This window comes from Eurosta solidaginis, chromosome 4, assembly GCF_040869045.1.
Source record: "Eurosta solidaginis isolate ZX-2024a chromosome 4, ASM4086904v1, whole genome shotgun sequence".
NCBI lineage: Eukaryota > Metazoa > Arthropoda > Insecta > Diptera > Tephritidae > Eurosta > Eurosta solidaginis.
This window is the reverse complement of record NC_090322.1, coordinates 245,540,286-245,565,993: the sequence shown is the minus strand read 5'-3', so window position 1 is coordinate 245,565,993 and position 25,708 is coordinate 245,540,286. Positions and strand designations below refer to the sequence as shown.

The following is a 25,708-nucleotide window of genomic DNA, read 5'->3' as shown; positions in this document are numbered from 1 at the left end:
TGATGGTAGCGTACTTCGCTCACTACACCGAAGGTCTTGGGCCCACCTCCCGGAAAAAGTAACATCAAACATTTTTTCAATTAGAAGAAAGTAAAAAAAAAGCAGGGAAAGAAAAGCAGGGTTGCCCCTCGGCAGTGACTTGGCAAACACTCGGAATGTATTTCTGCCATGAAAAGCTTCTCAGTGAAAATTCATATGCCTTACCGTTTGGAATCGGCATAAAACATGTAGATCTCGTTCCGCCAGAAGAGAAGCTCGGCTTAGATCTCTTCGAAGGTAAATCGCGCCATTTATTTATTTTATTTCTATTTACCGCGAAAATAATCCCGAAATGATCAAATTCCCAAAATAGTCTTGGATTTAATCCAATAAGATCCCGAAACGATCTGGAAACTATACCCAAATAGTACTGGAATTATTGAATTGATCCCGAAAATAGTTCTGAAAACAGTCTCTGACTGGTTCCGATCCTGGAACAATCTTGAAATTATAAAAAAAACTGATTCCCGTAAAATTTCAGGTCCGCCACCATTGTCTTACTAGTCCCATATAGAACACGCTGTACAAACAGTTTTAGCCACATTTATTGCTATTGATTCAAAAGTTATTCAAGGTCAAAATTTACTTCATCGAAAAATTAAGTTTATATAAAAAAAATTGTAAAAAATTAAGTTATTACTAAGCTATTTTGTTGAGTGTTCAATACTCATCAATATGGCAAAGGATATTCTTCTTGGACTCCAAGACTTGGAGTAATCCGCCTTATGGCAAAGTATTGTGACGAATATTAGCATCACTAAGTTGTTAGTAAATAATAACACAACAACAAAAACACTCGTATGGTATGTACATGTACACATAAAAGCTAGCAACACTTATGTAGAAGGCGACGAAGAGCTATCTCACACACACAGATGTGGTCTTCAGCCGAAGTAGTACTCATATAACTAATTACCAAGCAGGACATACAAAAGTTCTAGAAGGTGAAACGTCTAGACCTTTGGAGAAATATGCGAACGAAGTAACGGACAGTATAAAAGCAGCGCAAGCTGAAAAATCAGGAATCAGTTTGATTTAAACACGCTATCAGTTGCGAAATGAAGTATAATTGTGAAGTATAATTGTACTACTCCCAAAGTAGTCCAATAAAGACCATTTTGCAATACAGAATATTGGATTGACTTATTCAACAGATTAGCGATTCGAACGTTATCAGAAGGTTTCAGACAAGCGGATTTCCCTAAAATCGTTACCGTATATTAATTGACGAAAATGTTGATGTAGAAAACGTTGAGTTACGAAAAACCATTCACGAGTTATTAATTTTTTAAAATAACATGATCTCCTGCGAAGACAGTCAGCTTGTAGCGGTGCAGGGGCTTACGCCGATCGCATATGATCCTAATTGGTCAGATGGGAGCGGGGCAACCGCGCTCACCTGACAGATTTGGTCGAATGCGATCGGTAACCAGGAACTGTCACCTCCTAATCCAGGGTGTCATGCGTCACCGTGCCCTTTGGACTGGTTTGCAGCCAGGAGGTCCACAACACCGGCTGTATTATAACGTCGCCTGCCCAACACCGGGCCACCTTGGGGAGTAACCATGGCCTTACCGCGTCAAGGGGATCTGCCGCGGCGGACCAACCCAGTTCCCCAAATTAAAGCATTGACAACAACGCTTGCCATGTCAAGCAAGTTGTCGTAAGAAAAACATGAACAACAACAAAAAACTAACAACATAACACTAACAACAAAAAACTAACAACAACAACAAAAGCACAACAAAAAAAACGGGCTCCAGAGCAGCGGGCAGAGAAGCAGCAGGCCACGCACGTATTCCAGGCAATTCCTGGTCAGCCTCACGAGAGAGGAGGCAATGCTCTTCTTAGAGCATCAGAGGGATGAACCCCCCCCCCCCCCCCCCCCCCCCCAAGCAATGGAGTATACAGAGAACCGGCTCTTAAAACCGCGAACCCCAAGGGCAACACCAAAACCCAAGGAGAGCAGCGCGGGCCCGAAGAGCATTCCAACCAGGAAGCAGAGAAACCCGCGATCCCCAGTGGACCCCTATCCACTGGTAAGCAGCCCGGGCAAGGTAAAAAAAGGAGAGCAGAAGGCGGCGGCAGGCAACAAACCCGCGATCCATGGAGAGAAGCAAGAGAAAGCAAAAGAATTGACTGCCGGAGAGCGAGAAAAGCTGACAAAGCGAGGCTACGCCGGTGCACCCAAGCACGAAAACCACCACCCTAGCAGTCTCTCTAGAGGGACGAGTAAGTCTAGGCGCTCACCGTCGGAGCATGACTCAGGTAGCAGCTCACAGAGCAACTATGGAAAGTCCCAGGAAGGGAAAAGTAAAGACCGAAACCCGGCGGAGTGGAAGCGGCCTAACAGAAGGCACAACAGAGGCAGGCAACCTACACTTCCACCACGGGGCAGTCCAGGAGCGCTGGATGATAAGAGGCGCTTTGGACTAAGTGGGGCTGGGGTAAAAAGATATCTCGAGGAAAGCCTGTCGCCCAGGGAGGCAAGAGCCAGGGCAGATGAGCGTAGGCATGAACCAGACCACGGGCAAAGAAAAGCCAATGCTCAAAGAGGTAGAAGCGAAGGAAGAAGAGCACAGCCAGCGGCAGCTGACCAGCATGCGCCCGCTCCCGCTGAAAAGCGCAGGATCGGGCAAATTACGCCGGAGGAAACTCCAAGTTCTAAGAGCCAACGGGCCCACGCTCCCTGGAAAACTGCATCCACGGGCAGGGAGAATCAAGCCAGGGCGACTGGGGTACCCGCTGAGATGGCACCAAGGCAGCAGAGCTATTCGGAAGCCCTTAGGGGTATCCGAATAGCTGTTCTGCCCAGTAACTACCCAGCGGAGGCCCTAAGTCAAGAGGACCTGACGAATCTCCAAGAGCTCATAATGGACGGAGTGTTCAGGGGATGTGGGCATGCCCTAGTTTTTTTCGGGGTATACTTCCGAGCAGGGCTCCTCCTCGTAGACTGCGAGGACGAGAAAACGGTTAAGTGGCTCGTCGAAGTGATACCGCCGCTTGAGGGGTGGACAGGGCCACAATTATGCACGAGACGCGGGGATGAAATACCGCCAACGCATAATGTGACTATGTTCCTCCCCAGAAGTGCGGAACGCCCCAAAAATTTTGCGTTACGGCTCCTCGCCAACCAAAATGAGGCCCTCAGGACGCAGATATGGCGCGTTATTAATTGTAGCGCAGAGGAAACAGGCCTACGTCTCGACGTGGGCATAGACGAGGAATCGTATCAAATTATACGCAGAAACGGACCGATGAGGCCGGCCGGGCCAAAATGACCGACACAAGCATAAAAATAGCTCAGATCAACCTCCACCACGCCATTGCAGCCTCGGCTGTACTGGTGAGGAGGTTCGCCTCGGATGATCTGGGCATCGCCCTCACACAAGAACCTTGGGCTTACAAGGGACAGGTGAGGGACCTTAATGCGAGTAGTAACAAAGTTATTTGGGATCTCTCACAGCAGAGACCAAGAGCATGTGTAATGCTTAAAGCAAATATTAACTATTTTTGCATTACAGAATTTTTAAGTCGTGATCTGGTGGCGGTGCAGATCGAGGCAAAGGTGAATGGAGACAACACCAGCATTGTGCTGGCCGCAGCCTACTTCCCGGGGGACGACAGCACAGTCCCTCCAGTTAACGTGCAGAAGCTAGTTGAGCACTGCAGAAGAGCGAAACTTTCGTTGATCATAGGAAGCGATGCTAACTTCCAAAACACGGAGTGGGGCAGCAGTGATACCAACCAAAGGGGTGAGTGTTTACTAGAATATATAGTCAGCAACGATTTGAATATATATAACGTCGGGAGCAAACCGACGTTTGTTACGAGAGTCAGGGCAGAGGTCCTAGATATAACACTTGGCAACAACCTAGCTGAGAATATGATCTCGAAATGGAGAGTCTAAGAAGAACCCTCCCAAACGGATCACAGGACCATAAGGTTTGAGCTGGGTGCTGTATCGGGGCAATCCAGCCCTAAAAGAAATCCCAGGAAAACAGACTGGGGCAGCTACAAAAGTATCATAGAGGCTAACGCGGATAGTCTCAGAAATAAGAGCAGAAGCACTAACTGTACTGAGTTAGAGGGCAGAGTGGATAGAGCAAATCAGATAATGATAGATGCCTACAACTCCAGTTGCCGAGTCTCCCTAGTTAAGGGTAAGAAGGCAACCCCGTGGTGGTCGCATGACCTGACACTACTAAGAAAGGAACTCAGGAAACTCTTTAACGGGGCAAGAAGAACCGGCAACTGGGAGGAATACACTCAAAATCTAACAGAGTACAATAAAGAGATAAGGAAAGCTAAGAGGGAATGTTTCAGAAATTTCTGTGAGGGAATTTCTAGCACACCTGCAGCGGCAAAGCTCCACAAGGCCCTAGCCAAAGAGCAGAGGGAGATTAACTTAGCGATTAGGCTCCCAGACAGTACCTATACCGGAACGGTGGAGGAGCGAGCGAGGGCCCTGCTACAAACGCATTTTCCGGGTGCCTCTCCGCAAGTACCGGAACCTGTGTTCCCCAGAGTGAAACCAACCCCATCAGACTGGCAATTTGCCAACTCCCTCTTCAGTCAGGCCAGAGTCAGATGGGCAGTGGAATCCTTTGAGAAATACAAATCTCCGGGGGTGGATGGCATCTACCCGCGCTAATGCAGCAAGGGACACAGATTATCCCACATCTGGCCAGGATCATGAGAGATAGCCTGGCACTGGGATATATACCCATGATGTGGAGAAGAGCAAAAGTGGTTTTCATACCAAAAGTAGGAAAAAAGGACTATTCGCAGGCAAAGTCCTTCAGACCAATAAGTCTAACTTCCCTTGTCTTGAAGGCAATGTAAAAGATATTGGACCAAGAAATTAGGTCGAACGCCCTCAAGAGCTGGCCCCTACATCATAGCCAGCATGCGTACAGAGCGGGTTGGTCCACGGACACAGCTCTGTACCAATTAACATCTGAAATACAGAGGGCGTTCGAAACAGAGGAAACAGTGATTTGCGCTTTCCTTGACATTGAGGGTGCCTTGACCAACACATCTCACGAAAGCGTAAACATACCACTGCAGAGAAGAGGAATTCAGATGCCTATCCAGAGATGGATTGACAATCTACTCCGCACAAGAATCGCTGAGTCCATGTAGGCACCAGCGCAGTTAAGGTTAATACCACGAGGGGGTGCCCTCAAGGAGGTGTTCTATCACCCCTCCTGTGGAACCTAGTAGTGGATGAACTCTTGCAAAAGCTATCTGACAGTGGCATAAGATGCCAGGGATATGCTGACGATATCGTCATAATTGCAAGGGGTAAATTCGAGAGTACGCTCTGTGACATAATACAGAGAGCATTGAATATTACAAAGGGATGGTGTGCCATCAACCCATCTAAAACGACCATCATCCCTTTCACCAGAAGAAGGGCCCTACCGACTGGCATGTGTATGCATCACGGGAGCTATGCGCACATGCCCTACAGCAGCGCTGGAGGCTGTCCTCGATCTGACCCCGCTGCATATATCAATAGAGCAGTCAGCCAAGTGAACCCTCCTGAATCTTGCTAAGGAGGGCTCGGGCATAGGTAAAGTCATATCGTCCCGAAACATGGAGGAATTGAGAGAGAAGATCCCAATCTCTCAACTCCCGAGGGATGATATCCTCAGGCAGATAGTCTATGAGAGAAGGTACAAAGTAGAACTGGGAGACAAGGGTATGTGGGAGGAAAGCAGAATTGTGTACATTCATCAGCTAAATAGAATAGTATGGTATACCGATGGCTCGAAGACGCTAGAGGGGATTGGATCTGGAGTCATTGGACCCAGAGCCAAGATATCAACGCCTCTGGGAGCACACCCGAGCATTTTTCAAGCGGAAGTATTCGCTATAAGCCAGTTTGCTGACCTGAACCTTCAGCGCGAATACTCCAATGAAACAATTGCCACACTCAGTGACAGTCAGACCGCCCTCAAGGCGATCTCGGCGTCTGAAATAAAATCAGCACTAGTCCTTGAGTGCGTTGAAAAGCTAAATCAACTAGGAGCACACAACAAACTGTTGTTGGCCTGGGTTCCTGGCCACAGGGGAGTGGAAGGAAATGAGGAAGCGGACAGCCTGGCAAGAGAGGCAGCAACGACACGACCTATTGGTCCTGAGCCGTTCCCGGCAGTAGGCCCGCAGGAAATCAGAGGGCATCTACTAGTAGAAGAAAGGGAAAAGAGGGAAGAAAACTGGCGCAATATGCCAGGCCTGAGGCAATCTAAGTTACTGCTAGGGGGCTACAACACAACTCGATATAGGGCATTAATGGTCCTGTCGAAAGATAACCTGAGGATCCTAACAGCTATTCTTAGAGGACATTGCAGACTGAACAGCCACATGCAGAAGCTGGGCATACTATCGAACAATACATGCTGATTTTGTGATCGATCAACGGAGACGGCGGAACATATACTCCTGGAATGTGACGCAATCTCAAGACGTAGGGCTAAGTTTTTGGGCTCACCATGGCCGGAGCATTCTCACATCAAATCCCTCAAGCCAGGTGAACTGCTAGGGTTCATCAGAGAAGTCGGCTTGGATGAGGTGCTGTGAAGCAGTTTAGGGCACAATAGACCAGTGGTCGCAGTGCGATCCTCAATTAATTATCTATCTATCTATCTAAAATAACATGATCAAAAACTCTTAACTGTTAATAACTAATGTAAATAAATTTTTTTTGCAAAAATATATTGGGTTTTTACTTCCAAACCGATTAAAAACCTTATTAATCATGAAATCTGAGACAATAAATTTTAAAGTGGCCCACTTGAGAAATTTCGACCCATATGTAGTAATACTCCTATATTGCTGCTACAGGTGAGGTACTCTCACAAACATCAGAGTGCCGATATATTGCTGTTTAAATGTTTTTGTTTTTGCATTCAGTAATCGAATGTACCTAAATTAAAATTTTTTCTTGTCACACCTATGCTGCTACAATCACACAAATTTTGTAGGCTGTCTTCTTTTGATTTCGAATTCAAAACTCATTGCGAGCATTTTCTATTAGCAATATAGAGGAGTATTACATATGTACATATGTATATGATTAAAATCCTAAGCTATCGCTACAAATATTTGATTGCTATAATTTGTTTACACTATGAACAATTTACAATCAATTTGTTTATTGTCTACTTAAAATTTAATCATATTAAATTGGCTGCGAATGTGCCTAACAAATTAATAAAGATTATTTTTGAAGTTGCTAAATTTATTTGTTTGCATTATTTGTCAAGAGTAGCAGAGATTCACAATGCCATAATCTTTTTGGCAAATTGTGAATAAATAAAATGTGCATACTTGTTTATATAAAGACGAGTACGTTGTTATGTCGCACTTTTGGATTTTCGCGAAATTCAAATTTTACTGCAGAACACCTTCATCCATTCACGTCAAGTATACCCAAATTCATAACATAACCCACTCACAATTGTACTAAAGAATTGTATATCGTATTCTGAGTGGAATATCAACCTATCTTGGCTTCCAGTTCAAAAAAGCCCTATCACAGAATATTTTTCGAAAACAACTATCTTAGAATTGCATTGAAGGTTTTTTTTACAAATGCCCAAAACGTATTGAATTTTTGTTCATATAAACAACAAATTGAAACAAATTTTGAGATGGGGCGATTTTTCATAAAATTCTGAAGTAGGGCATTATTCCAACAAAATCCTGAGAACGCTCTATGTTCTCCAAAAGTTCCCAAGGTAGTGTGTTTTCAAAACGGCAGCCGAAATAGGGTGGTAGTCATACGAATTTTTTTCAGATAAGCAAATCGGAGGTGTGACATAAGGTCAATTGATATTCAACTGATATTCAAAAAAAAAAAAAAAATGTGTATGACTACCACCCTATATTCAATTGATATTCAATTGACCTTATGTCACACCTCCGATTTGTTTATATGGAAAAAAAAATGTGTATGACTACCACCCTATTTTGGTTGCCTTTTTGAAAACACACTACCTTGGGAAACTTTTGGAAAACGCCCTACATCAAAATTTGTTGGAATAATGCCCTGTCAATTGATATTCAACTGATATTCAATTGACCTTATGTCACAGAGACAACCCTCAAATGGTTACAAGTCAATGATATTGATATTATGACCATCCTGCTTTTCTGAAATGGTTGTAAAGTCAAATATTTTTTCTCGAGTGGCCATTGGGTCAATTATTTTCTTTTGGCTTCAAATGATAAAAACTGTTGAATTACAGTTATGTTTCACTAGATTCAAAAAATAGCATATTATTTCAAATTTTCATTTATGTAAGTGAAATATCATATTTATTGAAGTTTCTTGTTTTTGTGCTGAAAAGATTTGCTTTTCTGGAAATAACGTCGACCTATTGGTTCTTCACTTCTCTCACGTAAGCCTGTGGGTTCCTTTCACAAAATATTTCCCTCTGAATAAGAAAGGGAGCAACATTACTTACAATTTCAGCGCCAGGTAACCTATTACCACAGTTAGAATTGAAGAGTGCAAAATGAGGGTATCAGTTTTTCCAAAAAAGAAGAAGACGCCATTAAATTTCTGGTCTATTGATAATGGTCTTTTTTCCGAAATGGTCATAAGGTCAAACGGAAATGGCCATAAAGTCAAATCAATTGACCTTATGGGCATTTGGAGTGGCCATAACACCAATTAATCTTGTGGTTATTTGAAATGGTCATAAGGTTATCGGACCTTTTGGCCGTTTACCTTATGTCACTTTGAACTACTTAAAATTTGCAGTTTGTAGACTAAAATTTAATGAATTACATAACTGTATTTTCGGCTTTTGATTTATAATTGAAAAAATTTTTATTAAAGAACTTTCATAACTTTTTCGTATTTTTAAAAGATGTGACCAAAGCTTGAAACGTGAATTCATACTGTTTTGAAATTAAATTTCAATGTAAAGAATATTGAAAATAAAACAAAGTTTTAATTATAAAAATTAAGCTGAAACATACGGTTTAGTACAGTTAAGTTGACTGAAATAGTTCCTATGATTCCGTAAACTATTTTTAAATGGCTTCGAAAACAATTCCCAAGCAGTTTCGAAATGATTTTAAAATGATATTGGAAACAGTCTAGAAAATACTGCAGAAGTGATATCCAAATGAACCTGGAATACTTCCAAATTAATTCCAAAAGTCTTAGAATTAATCCAATAATATTCCGAAACATGATATGAAATTATTGAATTGATAACGAAAATAGTACCAAAACAATTCCTGACTGGTTTCGAAAGATTCCGAAAAAATATTGAAATTATACAAAAAAGTGAGTCCCGCAAATTTCAGGTCTCTACCATTGTCCTGTTAAGGAACCAGTTCTTTGAACCCATCGCATGGGTGCCATCTTAGCTTCAATTGTTAAACCCCAATGATAACTGAATGATGAAGAGACCAGTCTTGGTCGTATCATAAAACCGGAACGGTGCTACTTAGGTATCTTTTATTTGTGATACATTATGTACCAGTAAGCGCGTCTAAACTCTGTTGTAATTTTTTTTTTTTTGACAAAAATATCGATAGTAGCAGGTGAGCATAAATAATTAATTAACATTAATTACCCTTGAACTATTCGGCCGTAATTGCAAAATTCGCAATAAAAATATTTGGTACCCGACAAATATAATTTCCAAACCCGGTGAATATAAATTCCAAAAAAAGCAATTATGGATGCTAAATTATATAGATTACGCACATGTGCCTACACGCACAATTAAACACATATGGGTTAAAAACGTATGTATGTATGTACATCAAATAAAATATTACTATCGTGCATATTAATTTTGGATTAGAGTAAACCTTACGCAGTGAATTCTTATTATAGCGTGCTGCACGGGGAATTATCGGTGGCCTTACCACAGCAAAGGTTCTCCTTACCCTTATTTAATGCCGCTGAGCACGCCTTTTCAGGCAGGAAATCCTACGACCAAGATGGATGGCTCGGATACTAAATTCAGCCGACAGGTAGAGCGAAAGCTTAGATACCGAAACCGGTATGAGGAAAAATATGCTTCGGGTAGAAAAAAGAGCCAGCGATCGGTTGGAGATGATAAGCCTGCTTTTAAAATACGTAAAGGACCTAGTCACGGTCGCTTCGACAAGACACCTACATCTAGAGCTAGAGAACAAAGGGGCCCTAAGTGAGAAAGAGCAAGTACCTCGAAAGCTGCAAGGTCAAAAAGGTAGATGTTATTATGCCAAGAATAGAGCGGATGGATTTAATGGTTGATAAACCAAAAGAAGGTAATGCTGTGACTCCGGTTTTTCCCCAACGGGATGAGTGGCAAGGTGGAGCAGTCCCTGACTGTGACGGTAATTGATTGTAACAATCGTTTAGGGTAGATATTTATCTAAAGACGAAATTCTGTAGATTAGAAACTTCTAGTGTCATGATCATGATGCTGTGGGACGAACCAAACAATGGAGTTAGGTTGATGCGATGTAGCAAGAACGTAACCTTGAGGTGGCTAGAAAGAGGTGTTCCAAACCTCTAAAGCGAAAGAATAAGCCCACGGTTTGATGTAGTGTGCAGAGCGCCTTGGGGCATCATTATGTGTGATCAAGTAGCTTCTCCTTCATGAAGGAGGATCACGAATACATCCTTAAAATAAATAAGAAAGTGAATGATAAGCAATATTCGGAGTTTGAGAAATGCTCTGGGACGAGGGCAGCAATAATCTGCGCCGCAGAAAGAGAAGTCCTACGGACAATAATCATAAAAGGCTTAAAGCAGTAGAGGTAGAAAATGACTTCCCGGAAATGAAATAAGGAGAACAAGGAGAAGGCCAAGGCGTAACCACGAATTTGCATGATGAGGACAAACAGCTAAATGATTTAAAACGACGTAAAGCGTCATCGAATTAATTCTTCATAACTTTTAACGAAGGTTCGTTTAAAGTGGCGCTAATCTAAGAGCCGTAGTCTCATTTAGAGTTAAGGGTTCTGGCTTTAGAGCGCGCAGACTCGAGTGTTGCCACGCAAAATCGAAAGAAAGGGTGGGGGCTGCCGTGGTGAGGCACTGAGGACATAGCGGCATAAGAAGAAGACTCGTATCCTAGCGTCCTGCTATGACTCACAACGTCGAGGGCCCACTAGGACACTTGAAGAGGCTAGTGGGAAAGTAAAGGCCTTATGGAAGACTCATCATCGAATGTGCATCATACTGGGTGGAAAAGTAATAGTGTAAGACGCAAGGCACGTTAAGATCCTAGCTGTCTGACATAATGAGGACACTCCTCGAGGAAAAGCTTCTCCGTACACATTCTCTACCGCAAACTTCTATTGCATGGATTTTCGCCTGAAAAATAGTGGGGTAGCATCGATTTTTTTAAGTTCGGCTCATATTGACATACTTAACACTTAAGAGCTTTTCTCACCCTACTAGCTTCGTTGTAGTAATCGATGGTTGCAAAGAAATTTATTTAATGAGTCTTGCTGATTTCACATTTATATATAGGTCCTCAACAGATACATTTAATCGTCCCCACAAGCTTCGGATTACTTCAAAAGCAAATGTCCCTGAATATAGCACAATGCTCAAACTGATTTGTATCCAAATTCTATAAGCTTAGAAAGGTACGCACTAGGGAAATCATAAGTAACTGGGAAACAAAGCAGTCCAGACAAAACTGAATGAAATGATCACGGCAAAGACATGCCAAATGGTTTATACTACCAACAATGAGAGTATCAGCCAAGCTCATTAATCTAAACAGAGAGGACCCTCAAACTCTCACTGGTTACTGCACGGGCTACTGTAGTCTATGATATAAACTACAATGGTAAGTTAAATTTATCCAATACACAAATCTGACGCTTTTGTGAGCTGGAGGATGAAACACCGGCTCACATTTTCTGCGAATGCGTCGCTCTGGCAGGCAGATGCTCCCTTCTAGGTCGCGTGACTCTTAATCTCTTCGTGATATGGAGTAAAAAACCTGAAGGGGTGCTTAAAAACATTGAAAAACTTCACATATAGTAATAGACTGAAAGGTCAAGCACAATAGATTTAAATATATATCGCAGCGCATCGAGGCCTAATAATAACAATAATGTCAATCAAACAATTCGAGAGTTCGAAAATAAATTTTCCTTAGGAGTATGTATAAATGTGTTTAAGAAAAATAACAAACGTAATATTCGCATGCCGGTGTAATCGATGACTAAATAATACAAATTATTACGCATTAACGCTGTGACTTCTTTTTTTTATTGTAAATAAACAAAAATTTACACACAAACAACAACTCAATTCGAATGTTTTATTTTTGTAGTTCAAATTACACGACGGCATAAACGGTGGAAAAACACAAAGTCTGCCGCCAATCAGTCATTCCCTGATCACGACCAATGCTTTGTCATCAAACACGTGTACTTATGGGATGAGCCATAGGTGCTGTGAAACATATGCGGCCTATGAGTTCATTTAATTGTTTTAGATGGAAGATGGGTGAAATGTCATCATAGGCCCCTAAGCGCATATATAAATTTACAAATGCACCAACACACGGTGGGGTATTTGATCAATCTAGCTGGCCAAAACTAAAACAGCAGTTAGTTCTGTTCAAAAAGTGGTTGTCTCACTTCATTGTTATGAAAGGAAATATTTGACTGTAAATTCACGGTGTTCCGCGCAGAATTTCTATGGTTCAGGCCTCCCGGTTTTAAGTTTTTCTCAATGTTTTCGAGAATATACCCGCGGTAGGTATGCCTGTCGTAAGAGGCGACTAAAATACCAGATTCAAGGGGCTGTGTAGCGCAACCCTGCAGGTTGCCAGCGCAACATATAGCTTCTCCAAACCCAATTGTCAACCTCACCTATCCGCGGCGAATCCTGTTTCACTAACAGACAAGGCTCTGGCGACCCTAAGCTCCTTATGGAACTTTGGGTTGGGGAGGGAGGGGATGGCCTGAAGGTTTAATGTGGCCACATAAATCGTTCCCGAGATGGTCGGGCCAGCACCTTAATGGTGCTGTGGTACCGGAGCGTACCGGATCTGTATTCGGCAAAGGACCATCACATCGATAACACTCCCCAAAGCCTTCGGGGAGCAACCTTATCGCTACAACAACAACAACTGCAAATCATATATGAAATGCTTTCTTTTTTTGTTTCTAATATTCCATCACCATGTAGTAAAAAGAACCTAGGGTAACCCTGGAATGTGTTTGTATGACATGTGTATCAAATGGAAGGTATTAAAGAGTATATTAAGAGGGAGTGGGCCATAGTTCTATAGATGGTCGCCATTTAGGGATATCGCCATAAAGGTGGACCAGGGCTGACTCTAGAATTTGTTTGTACGATATCAAATGAAAGGTGTCAATGAGTATTTTAAAAGGGAGTGGGCCTTAGTTCTATAGGTGGACGACTTTTCGAGATATCGCCATAAAGGTGGGCCAGGGGTGACTCTAGAATTTGTTTGTACGATATGGGTATCAAATGAAAGGTGTTAATGAGTATTTTAAAAGGGAGTGGGCCTTAGTTCTATAAGTGGACGCCTTTTCGAGATATCGCCATAACCGTGGACCAGGGGTGACTTTAGAATGTGTTTGTACGATATGGGTATCAAATTAAAGGTATTAGTGAGGGTTTTAAAAGGGAGTGGCCCTTAGTTGTATATGTGAAGGCGTTTTCGAGATATCGACCAAAATGTGGACCAGGGTGATCCAGAACATCATCTGTCGGGTACCGCTAATTTATTTATATATGTAATACCACGAACAGTATTCCTTCCAAGATTCCAAGGGCTTTTGATTTCGCCCTGCAAAACTTTTTCATTTTCTTCTACTTAATATGGTAGGTGTCACACCCATTTTACAAAGTTTTTTTCTCAAGTTATATTTTGCGTCAATAGACCAATACAATTACCATGTTTCATCCCTTTTTTCGTATTTGGTATATAATTATGGCATTTTTTTCATTTTTCGTAATTTTCGATATCGAAAAAGTGGGCGTGGTCATAGTCGGATTTCGGCCATTTTTTTACACCAATACAAAGTGAGTTCAGATAAGTACGTGAACTGAGTTTAGTAAAGATATATTGATTTTTGCTCAAGTTATCGTGTTAACGGCCGAACGGAAGGACAGACCGTCGACTGTGTATAAAAACTGGGCGTGGCTTCAACCGATTTCGCCCTTTTTGACAGAAGACAGTTATCGTCCTAGAATCTAAGCCTCTACCAAATTTCACAAGGACTGGTAAATTTTTGTTCGACTTATGGCATTAAAAGTATCCTAGACAAATTAAATGAAAAAGGGCGGAGCCACGCCCATTTTGAAATTTTCTTTTATTTTTGTATTTTGTTGCACCATATCATTACTGTAGTTGAATGTTGACATAATTTACTTATATACTGTAAAGATATTAACTTTTCTTTTAAAATTTGACTTTAAACATTTTTTTTTAAAAAGTGGGCGTGGTCGTTCTCCGATTTTGCTAATTTTTATTAAGCATACATATAGTAATAAGAGTAACGTTTCTGCCAAATTTCATCATGATATCTTCAACGACTGCCAAATTACAGCTTGCAAAACTTCTAAATTACCTTCTTTTAAAAGTGGGCGGTGCCACTCCCGTTGTCCAAAATTTTACTATTTTTCCATTCTGCATCATAAGTTCAACTCACCTACCAAGTTTCATCGCTTAATCCGTATTTGGTAATGAATTATCGCACTTTTTCGATTTTTCGAAAATTTCGATATCGAAAAAGTGGGCGTGGTTATAGTCCGATATCGTCCATTTTAAATAGCGATCTGAGATGAGTGTCCAGGAACCTACATACCAAATTTCATCAAGATACCTCAAAATTTACTCAAGTTATCGTGTTAACGGACGGACGGACGGACATGGCTCAATCGAACTGAGTATAAAAAGGAAGAAACGGTTTTAATAACCTCTTAGATAATCAGCCCAATTCTAAACGAAAATTCCGTGCGAGTTTTCTCCCTTCTCCCATTCCTCGTATTCTAAATAAAAATTCCTTGTGAGTTTTTTCACTTCTCCCTTTCCTCCTATTCTGAACAATGTTCGAAAAAGCGGAAACCGGTTATGGGAGAAAAGTAGGTATTATGAATGTGAGGGAGAGGGAGATTTCTCTGCCATTTCATAGGAGTTTTTTCACTTGTTAAATTAAAGGGAATGCATCAAATTAGTTAAAGGAAATTGGTTATTTTAAGAAAGAACACTTATTTGTACAAATTTGTGCTAAAAGATGTATTTATATTCTACCACAATATTCTCACTGTTAATACAACAACAACTACAACCACAATATTCTTTATTTTAAGTCGAAAAGTATATCATAAGCAACGGTAGAGCTCTTGGTATACAAATTTGATGCAGCCATCCAGAAATTGCGCAAGGATTTTTTAATAAGGCTTAAATAGATTTTGGCATATGATGAAGGACGAATTCAACTCAACTTGGCCGCCAGAAAATTGCTTTGCTGAATGAAAGCAGGCAACTCCGGCAGATTTGTGTTATGCGGCCGTCTTCTTCTTATGTTCCGCTGTTGATGTTGCTGTGGCACCAATTCATTACTCATTTCAGTGAATACCACATGAAATGCAATAAATACTGTGCAATGTTTATATTTTATTTCTTAATTTCCAACAAATTTGCAACAATAATTAAACTTTTCAATTTTTTAAACAAAATAAGAAATGTGCAACGAAATTTCAATTGACAAAACAGCTGACTTCGAAAATTCGAAATTCCTATTCCCCAATTATTGTTCTCCCTAGGAGAACAGAATTGGAGGAATTTTTCCGCGGGAATAAAAAAATCCGCGAGAACAAAATTCTGCGAGAATATTTAGAATTGGTCTGAATATCATCGAAGATGAGTAGGGTGTAGATTGGACGCTAGCACTCATCAACTGTGCAAAGTGGAGCTATAATAAAAATCATTGAGCGAGGTTGTAGATTGGAAAATAGATCTTTCCAACTAACTAAAACGAAGATCAACTGTTTAATTAGACTGGAAAACTGGACTCTCCAACTAAGAAAAAATTGAAGTGCACGTTTTTGGATTAAAATGGGGATTGGAAATTTAGTCTTTCCGACCACACAAGCCTGAAACAAGAAACCGGATCTTCTACTATTTACTAATAGAAAGAAGTCGTGGCACGATTTGGTAAATACTTCTTTCCAACCGTGCTAAGCATATTTATAAATAGTAAAATTCTGTATTTAAACTGTACAATTTCGTGTTAGAACCAAGCATTGCATTTACTATATATATTTCTTGTTTAATGAATTTAAATTGTGCATTGTTCTAACTTTTATTGTAATTTGTAAGTCTACAATCGACTGTATTAAATATATAAATAACACCAAACTGTGCAAGCCAATCTCAAAAACGTTTTTGAAAAAATTCGAAAATTGGAGAAGTGTTTAAAAATAGGCATGAAAATTTCGAATTTTTTATTTTGAATTTTCAGAATTTTTTATGTATGCAGTTTTATTGTGCAACCAATTTTGGTCTAATAAAGTACCGGTTATAAGTATATCAAATTTCGCGTTGATTTTTGAACATTTTTTTGCCGAAGTGGTGCAAGCCGAACCTATTCGCAAAGCGAATTCAACCAATTCCCCGTGCAGAAGAATGTCAAGTCAAAAGAAAATGTTCATTGATTTCGATTAACTGACATATTGTTGTACATGTCGTTTTATGGAAAATAATCGAGAAGGAAGCCGCTTCCCACGGCAGCCGGTTCTATGTACCGGACCGACTCGGGATTTTTTTCCCGACCGGGGCTTTCAATAATGTTTCTAAATGGGCGATTATGGATGGTCTTAATTACATTAAAGTACATCCAGCCTTAACCAGATGGATCGGCTGCATGTTAAATTGCAGGAAGATTACATCACAATGGGGATTGTACGAGGCCACTAAATCAGTGGACAGGGGCATGCCGCAGGGAGGGGTGCTATCACCTCTGCTGTGGACACTGATCGTCAGCCAACTGCTCAGGCGATTCGATGAGGGGCCCGTAAAACTTACGGCTTATACAGATGACGTTGCAATTGTCATAAGTGGAAAGTGCCTTCCAACGATTAGCTCTTTGATGGATTGGGCGCTTCGGGATATGCATACCTGGGCATCTAATGTCGGGTCGAAAGTCAACAAATTGGACCACGCCTAAGTTAGGAGGGGTGACCCTACAGGAGAAACCCTACACAAAATATCTAGGAATCATCGTACACAGTAAGCTATCATGGAAGCTCAACGTGAAGGAGAGGGTGAAGAAGGCCTCAACGGCACTTTATGCATGTGAAAGTATGCTGGGGTGTACGTGGGGCTTATCGCCCTCTCTTTCTCATAAGGTTTTTACAGCGATTGTAAGCCCTATTCTATATTATGGAGTTCTTGTTTGGCGGAAAGCCACACAAAAGCAACCTACCTCAAAAAATTAGAGGGGGTATGCAGACTGTCAATGCTTATCATTACGGGAGCCCTGAAAACAACCCCGACGGCTGCACATTGCACCTGTAGACGTGGTAGCAAAGAACATTTAACAGCTGCAACCAGGCTCGGTGCCTCGGGTCAGCTTGAGCGCCGACCATACGGCCACAGTAGTTTAGCGTCATCAATCACAATACGAACAGACTACCTGATTCCCTATCTGCGCTTCGAGGGAGATCTTAATGCCACAATAGAGGTGGACGGCTGGCGCAAGGGTGCTCAAATGGCGGACGAGGCGATACATGTGTACACAGAGTAGTGGAAGGAGTAGGGTCTACGGTATACTGTGCTGATCCGGAAATAAACAGATCCTACAGTCTTCCGGATTACTGTAGCGTTTTCCAAGCGGAAATATTATCCGTAATCAAAGCAGTAGAAACTCTGGAAGAGAATAGCTTTAGAAACTCTGGAAGAGAATACCTTGAGCTGCAACCGTGTTAACTTTTATATTGACAGTCAAGCAGCAATTAAGGCAATAATCTCGTATAGCATAGCATTTAATGCGTGTTAGAGTGTAAGCAGTCTCTGGAGAGAATCGGGACAGGGAGAAGCATACATCTATATTGGATCCCATGGCATATGGGAATAGATGGTAATGAAAAAGCGGATGAACTAGCTAAAAAGGGCGCATCCCTTGAAGGTTGCTCCGTAGACGTCCCAATTAGACTAGGCGAGATTAAGCGAAGGCGAGAGGTGCACATGATCGACCAAGCGGGAAAGGCGCGGGTTCAAGCGCGGGGCTGTAAAGTGTCGAAGATTATGTGTAGGTCTTATAACCTTAGACTAACAAAGTTGCTTCTATCATTAAAAAGAAATGACTGTAGACTCATGCCGGGTATTCAGACTGGACACTGCCTTCTGGTGTCACATGCCTTTAAATTAGGCTTGGTCAGTGATAGCAGATGTAGGAAGTGCGGGTTGGAGGAGGAAACGATCGAGCACGTTCTGTCCTCGTGCCCAGCGCTTTGCAGGCTAAGGCTCCAGCTATTAGGAGTGATACAGCTGTCAGATATAGAAGCACTAAGTGGCTTAAGTCCTAGGAAGCTTCTAGTATTTGCCAAGAGGACAGAGTTATTTTATAACATAGGTTCTGGTTTTTGATAGGGTTTTTCAGTTTGGTCGTTAAAACACACTTCAGGTAACGGCCTCATTCAGTCTATGTGAGGTCCTCATGGACGGGCCAGTTTAACCTAACCTAAGGGCTGCCATTTCAGTGTAACCCCGTTTAATTTGTTGTTCAAGAAGAAGCAAACAGCTGTGGGGATAACAGCACATGGTACCATGGTATAAATATTACCAGGTAAAACCATTTACTCTTCTTGGCGGCCATACTGGTTTTTTGATTTTTAAAAAAATTTTAAAATCACTCTCTTAAGCTTTGTGGAAATGCCAAACCAAAGTAAACACAAAAAAATTATTGGTTTGATATTTTCATTTTTTTAATACCAAAAAAAATAAAAAGCTTATGAAATAAGTGAAAAAATATTTCGAAAAGTTTAGAAATCGGTTTTTATGTATATGGCAAAAAATGAGTTACCAATATAATGGATGCCTGAACACGTGCTATTTTCGCAAAGGGAAAGAAGAACGAATGTTGGAGACCACCCCTATTGATTTTTCATTCATCCTTCTTCACTTCGTTGATACGTCTTTAACCCTTAAATATGCTGAAACTTCACTTTATAAGAATCACCAGTCTCAAGTGTCCTCGCTACTGCGGAAAAATATGATCTTGGAGATATTCTTTGGTTTGTTTTGGTCCTATTCCTCGCGGTTGGAAGATACATTTTTTAATTAGCGCTTAACCGTTTAGGAAATGTTGGTCGTTGCGTAACAAGTCACTCCAGCTAACCCTGTTTCGCGATAACTGACGCCAACAGGGGGCACCAAAAGAGAGATAAAAGTCTTCACCCACCTGCTTCTCCGAATCCAGTGGAGATCTTCCCATAACTTGCCCACGTCAGCAAAAACGCGTAGCTCTTCGCAGCTTAGCTAAACATCATCGTCCAGTTGGAGTATGATAGTTCGTGGAGGCTGCAATTACCGACTGAACGGTCAAAGTCTGCCGCCGTGGTGTAGAGCTAGTGTGTTGGCCTATCCATCAAAAATATTTAATAAAATTTGTATAAATGGTATTGATTGTCCCTCGGCATTACCTTGGCACCAAAAGTTCGTCCGAATTAGCAGATAAATTTTTGGGTCGGCACAAAATATGTATTTAGGTAACACAGTTCGTAGAAAAACGAATACACGATAAGTAGCCTTCGAATTGGATGGAAAGCTAGACCTTAATCTCCTCAGATATATACACAAATTGTTATTATTAGTAGATATGTATCTCTTCCGTACACCTTGGCGGTAAGTCGGGTTTTTCTTCTCGTCGCGCAGACGCTGATACATTTCTAAACAATTTGTTGAAGAAAATTCCTCAGAAGAGGATCGTAGCCTGATTCTTCCTTTTGCGGGAAACCACAATACAATTCTTGAATTGAAAATTCTGGAATGCGGTTGACCGTTGAGATTTCTTATTTTCTGGTTATTTCCACAAATAAAAAATTCGGTTTTGGATAAAGTATCATAATATAATTGTTAGAACGCAAAAATATATGGTAATTCTATACGAGATGACACCGGTAATACGTCGAAAAATAGCGAGAGGTGTCAAAAGACTCGTATTGACCTCAACAACAATAATCCGAAGGCGGAAAATAAAAATTTTAGATCGTTCAAAAGATATTAACGAAAAAGCGAAAAATGGCCCCGGAGTGCTCCGAAACCGAGGGTGGCATCCATAGTATTTTTGCGCAGAACACCTTTCTACATTTGCGGCCTTTGGCTGCGCTTAATTACATTGGGTGTGTTCAACACCGCTTTGGAGACCAAAACTATATCCGCAGAAAACACTTATGTACACAATTTTTTTTGTGGGCACCACAAAATCATCAAAATTACAACAACCACATGAAAATTTTCAAAGTTTCTTTTGCACATCTCTTGATATACCCAAAAATTGTTACCTCCGCTTTCGGAATCGCGATCCTGGATCGAAAGCGCGTCTTTTGATACCCCTCTTGATATTTTAGGGCGTGTATTAAGAGTGTCATGCTGTCGTATAGAATTACCAAATATATTACAGTTTGTTATATTTTTGTTATGAAAACAACACCAAAATAAAAAAATAAAAATGTGAGAGCAGTGAGAATTTTAAAATTTTTTTAAACGTCATTTCGGCTCTCACCGGTTTTACCTTGTAATATTTATATCATGCCTGGTACTGAATTCGCCTTCGAAGTGTGTTTAACATTTTGTCGCTGCAAAGAGCGTATAATTTTATTTTTAATTTGAAAAAAAAAAAATACAAAAAACTTAAATACCCTTCGGAAAGAAATTGTGAAAAATCTATGCAACATTTGAAAGACTTACTTATACTTTTAAATTTAATGCAGATTTTTAACATCAAGTTTTTAAATGGTTTTGAAACTTGTTTACATAGTCTCAGCTACAAAATCCGTTGAAGTATTTTCTAAAATTAAGCAAAAGAAGAAAATAATTGACTGCTAAAATAATTTGCTAAAAAATTTTCTCTGTAATTTTCATGGTCTCAAATGTAAATAACCCAACCAGAAATAGTGTTTTTCCGATACGATAAACGACGAGTAATATGCACAAGTACCGCGCATTTTCATAGTATATTATCTCGTGCAAGTACCTTCTTAGATACGAGTACGTGGGCACAGTGTCGGGTTATCGATTACTGAAGTCAAAAAACGCACCTAACACATTTCTTCCCGTTGCTTCCGTCTTAGTTCGCAAAATCTGGCGTTTTGAAAAAAAATGAACGGACTATTTTGCTGTCTTCGTTAATGTTACACGCACCGCCATTCTCAAGCGTTCTCTGCCTTCTATGATCTTAATGGACTTTTAAGAAGACTCAATGTGTTGCTAATCGCAATACACTTTATAGCTTTACAGCTTCCGCAGCCGAATAGTCAACCTCAGCTAACCGAGAAGAATACAATATATTATGCAAATATTTTCTTATGGAACTAGTGAGTGAGGGCGGGATGGCATGCATGCAAATAGAAAAGCCACAATGTTAACAATTACTCAGCGCATGCGATTCAGAGCATTCGAATTTTTATACTCAGCGTGCTTTGCACACAGAGTATATTAACTTTGATTGGATAACGGTTGGTTGTACAGGTATAAGGGAATCGAGATAGATATAGACTTCCATATATCAAAATCATCAGTATGGAAAAATAATTTCGTCCGTTCCGTTTCCGTCCGTCTGTGCGTTAACACGATAACTTGAGTAAATATTGAGATATCTTCACCAAATTTGGTACACGAGCTTATCTGACCCAGAATAGATTGGTGTTGAAAATGAGCAAAGTCGGATAATAACCAAGCCCACTTTTTACATATATAACATTTGAATTTGGTTTCCCCGCAAAACTGTGCAAAATGACGTTGAGCAACACCATCAGCTCAGTCAGAATTGGGAAGGACCTCTTCGAGCCGTTCGAAACTAAACAAGGTTTCAGACAGGGTGACCCCCTATCGTGCGATTTCTTTAATTTGATGCTGAAGAAAATTATACTAGCTGCAGAACTTAACCGCACTGGAACAATATTCTATAAAAGCGTGCAATTACTGGCATATGCTGATGACATTGATATCATCGGCCTAAACACCCGCGCTGTTAGCTCTGCTTACTCCAAACTGGAAAAAGAAGCGGTAAAGATGGGTTTGATGGTGAATGAGGACAAAACGAAGTACCTGCTGTCATCCAGCAAAGAGTCAGCGCATACGCGCCTTGGCAACCACGCTACTGTTGGCAGCCATAATTTCGAAATAGTAAAAGACTTCGTTTATTTGGGAACCAGCATCAACACTAGCAACAACACCAGCACTGAAATGCAGCGAAGAATCAATCTTGCCAATAAATGCTACTTTGGACTAGGTAGGCAATTGAAAAGTAAAGTGCTCTCTCGGCGAACGAAAATCATACTCTACAAGTCACTTATCGTACCCGGCCTGCTATATGGGGCAGAAGCATGGACCATGACAACAGCAGATGAAGCGGCTTTGGGAGTGTTCGAGAGAAAAGTTCTTCGAAAGATTTATGGACCTCTACGCGTTGGAGATGGCGAGTAGGGAAGAAGATTTAACGATGAGCTGTACGAGCTATACGCAGACATCAACATAGTCCAGCGAATTAAAACGCAGCGGCTGCGCTGGCTAGGCCATGTTATGCGAATGAAAGATGATGCTCCGGCCAAGAAAGTGTTTCTGTCGGAACCCGCCTATGGAAGCAGAGGTAGAGGGCGGCCCCCACTCCGTTGGAAGGACCAGGTGGAAAACTATTTAAACTCCCTTGGTGTGACCAATTGGCGCCGGTTGGCGGAGCGAAGGAGCGACTGGTGCGCCTTGTTGGACGGCCATAACCGTTTAGACGGTTAAGCGCCAATTAAGTAAGTAAGTAAGTAACATTTTGGAAAACACAAAAAATCTGATTATTTAGTAAATAATACACCTAGAATGTTGAAATTTGATGTGTGGACTGATATTGAAACTCTTGATAAAAATTTTTTGAATTGAAAAAATTGTTTTAAATGGGCGTCGCACCGCCCATTTGTGATAAAATCAATTTTACAAATATTATTAATCATAAATCAAAAATCGTTAAACCTATCGTAACAAAATTCGGCAGAGAGGTTGCCTTTACTTGAGGAAAGCTTTGAAGAAAAATTAACGAAATCGGTTAAGGACCACGCCCACTTTTATATAAAAGATTTTTAAAATGGTCGTGGACGAAGAAAATGAGCTATATATTTGCAAAAAAGAGCTTTATATCAATGGTATTTCATTTCCCAAGTGGATTTATAACAATAAATAGGAAAAACTTCAAATTTTAAAAAATGGGCGTGGCACCGCCACTTTAATGACTAAGCAATTTTCTATGCTTCGGGAGCCATTACTCGAAGAAAAATTAACATATCGTAATGAAATTTTGTACACATATTTTCCTTATAGCAGAAAATATTTCTAGTAAAAATGGACGGGATCGGTTAAAGACCACGGCAACTTAGATATAAAACAAGTTTAAAAGGGTCGTAGACTAGAATAATAAGCTATAACGTAGCAAAAAATAGTTTTGAATCAATGATATTTCACTTATCAAGTTTTATTGTAAGAGGAAATGGGGAGACCTTTTTCTTTTAAACGGGCGGTACCACGTGTTATGTAGAAAAGTAATTTATCTCAAATGAAATATACACTTGAAGCTCACGCTGAGTATATAATGTTCGGTTACACCCGAACTTAGACACCTTTACTTGTTAAATATCGAATGAGTAATTAATGCCGCTGCTGTTGGTGTCGCTGCTTGGGGTGTTGGGTGGCACTGCTGACTAAGTCACTGATCACCGATCATTTACTGTCAGCTTAATTGGAGTATGAAATTTTTTTGGCAAGCAGATATATATGTACATAAGTATGTTGTATGTATGTAAGCATTCATGTACATACGCGTGATAACAAATTAATGTTAGAAGTTATTTGCCCCTTCGATGGTGGTAAATTTAAATTAAATTGAAAGTATTTATTATAATTATTTCCGCTGTTTCGTTTTTAATATATAAATAATTATATTATACAGACATAAAAAATATTTAAAAAATTTATGTATGTTGTTATGTAGGTTTCTGTATCGGAAAAGACTTACTCTAATTGATTTAGAACAAGAAAGATATACAGAAGCTGTGAATATGAAGGTCAGGTAAAAGTTTCTGATTTCAAGAATGCATTATATTATATATACATTTGTATGTTTAGAAAGAAACTATTATTTAAAACTATTTATTATTGATGTACATATGTATGCATGTATGCTTATTCATAAATTATAAAGGTATAATACGCAAGCTCTGCATGGCATTTTCAAATTATTGTTATTGTAATAATTATTTGATTTTTCAACTTTAATTGGTCGATGCAATAGGCGATGCGCTGCCGTACTGTACAGGTAATCTATTGTACTGTACAGTACTTAATGTATTGTATTGTATAGTTCACTGGCGCCTTTTAGGAATTTAGGTGCCAGTATTTTTCTGTGATTATAACTAAACAAATACTTATTTAGTACTCGAATTCAATGATAATACAAGGTTTTAATTATGGTTTATACTTGAAATCGTAAATTTCACAAATAAAAATTTTTTGTTTTTTTAATTTCACTTTTTACAATTTAGTACCTTTTCGCTATGGACGGCAGTGTACTGAACCATATCTTTTGTATTATACTGCGCTGTGTTTTTAATTTATTGTACTGTATTGCAACGTACTGTACTGTACCGTACTTAATGTAATGTTCTGTACAGTACTTAATGTATTGTACTGCTCTGTATCATGCCGGTCTATATTGCTAGGTGCTGAACCGTATTGGAGTTTACTATAATGTACTGTAATATTCTGTACCGTAATTTTCTGCAGTGTAAGCTTAATGTTATGTACTATTCTTTACCAGGATATTTTGTCCCCTAATGTACTATACTGTACCGTAATTTACCTTACTGTATTACACTATACTGTACTGAACCACATGTTGTTGTTGTTGTTGTAGCAATGCTCGCCCACCTAATAGGCGCGACCGATCACAAATTGTCATCAATATCCTCTAACGGGAGCCCAAGGAAACTTGCCGTTTCAACAGGGGTGGACTATAAGGAAAGGGGTGTTAGAGGCGTTGGTTCCACATTACAATTAAAGAGATGGTTGGTGTCATGTGGGGACACATTGCAAGCGGGGCATACATTTTGTATGTCGGGGTTGATTCTGGATAGGTAAGAGTTTAACCTGTTACAGTATCCAGAACGAAGTTGAGCAAGAGTGACACGCGTTTCCCTGGGGAGTATGCGTTCCTCTTCCGCGAGTTCTGGATATTTTTCTTCAAGTACTGGATTCACCGGGCAATTCCCGACATAAAGGTCCGACGCCTGTCTATGGAGTTCACCAAGGACCTGCTTGTGTTTTTTCGCTTCATACGGCTGGGTTCTCAGGTGCCGTATTTCCTCAAAATGCTTACGGAGATGACTCCTTAGGCCCCTAGGCGGTGCTGGTTCGTAAATCAGATGTCTGTTGGGATGCCCAGG

The 25,708-nt window shown here is 40.4% G+C and overlaps 1 protein-coding gene across 8 annotated transcripts in view; it reads right to left on the bottom strand.

The window, feature by feature from the left end:
- The window catches only part of Hecw (Hecw ubiquitin protein ligase), a 69,370-nt gene that overhangs the window by 7,907 nt on the left and 35,755 nt on the right, over positions 1-25,708 (bottom strand). The gene's annotated exons all lie outside the window — the stretch shown is intronic.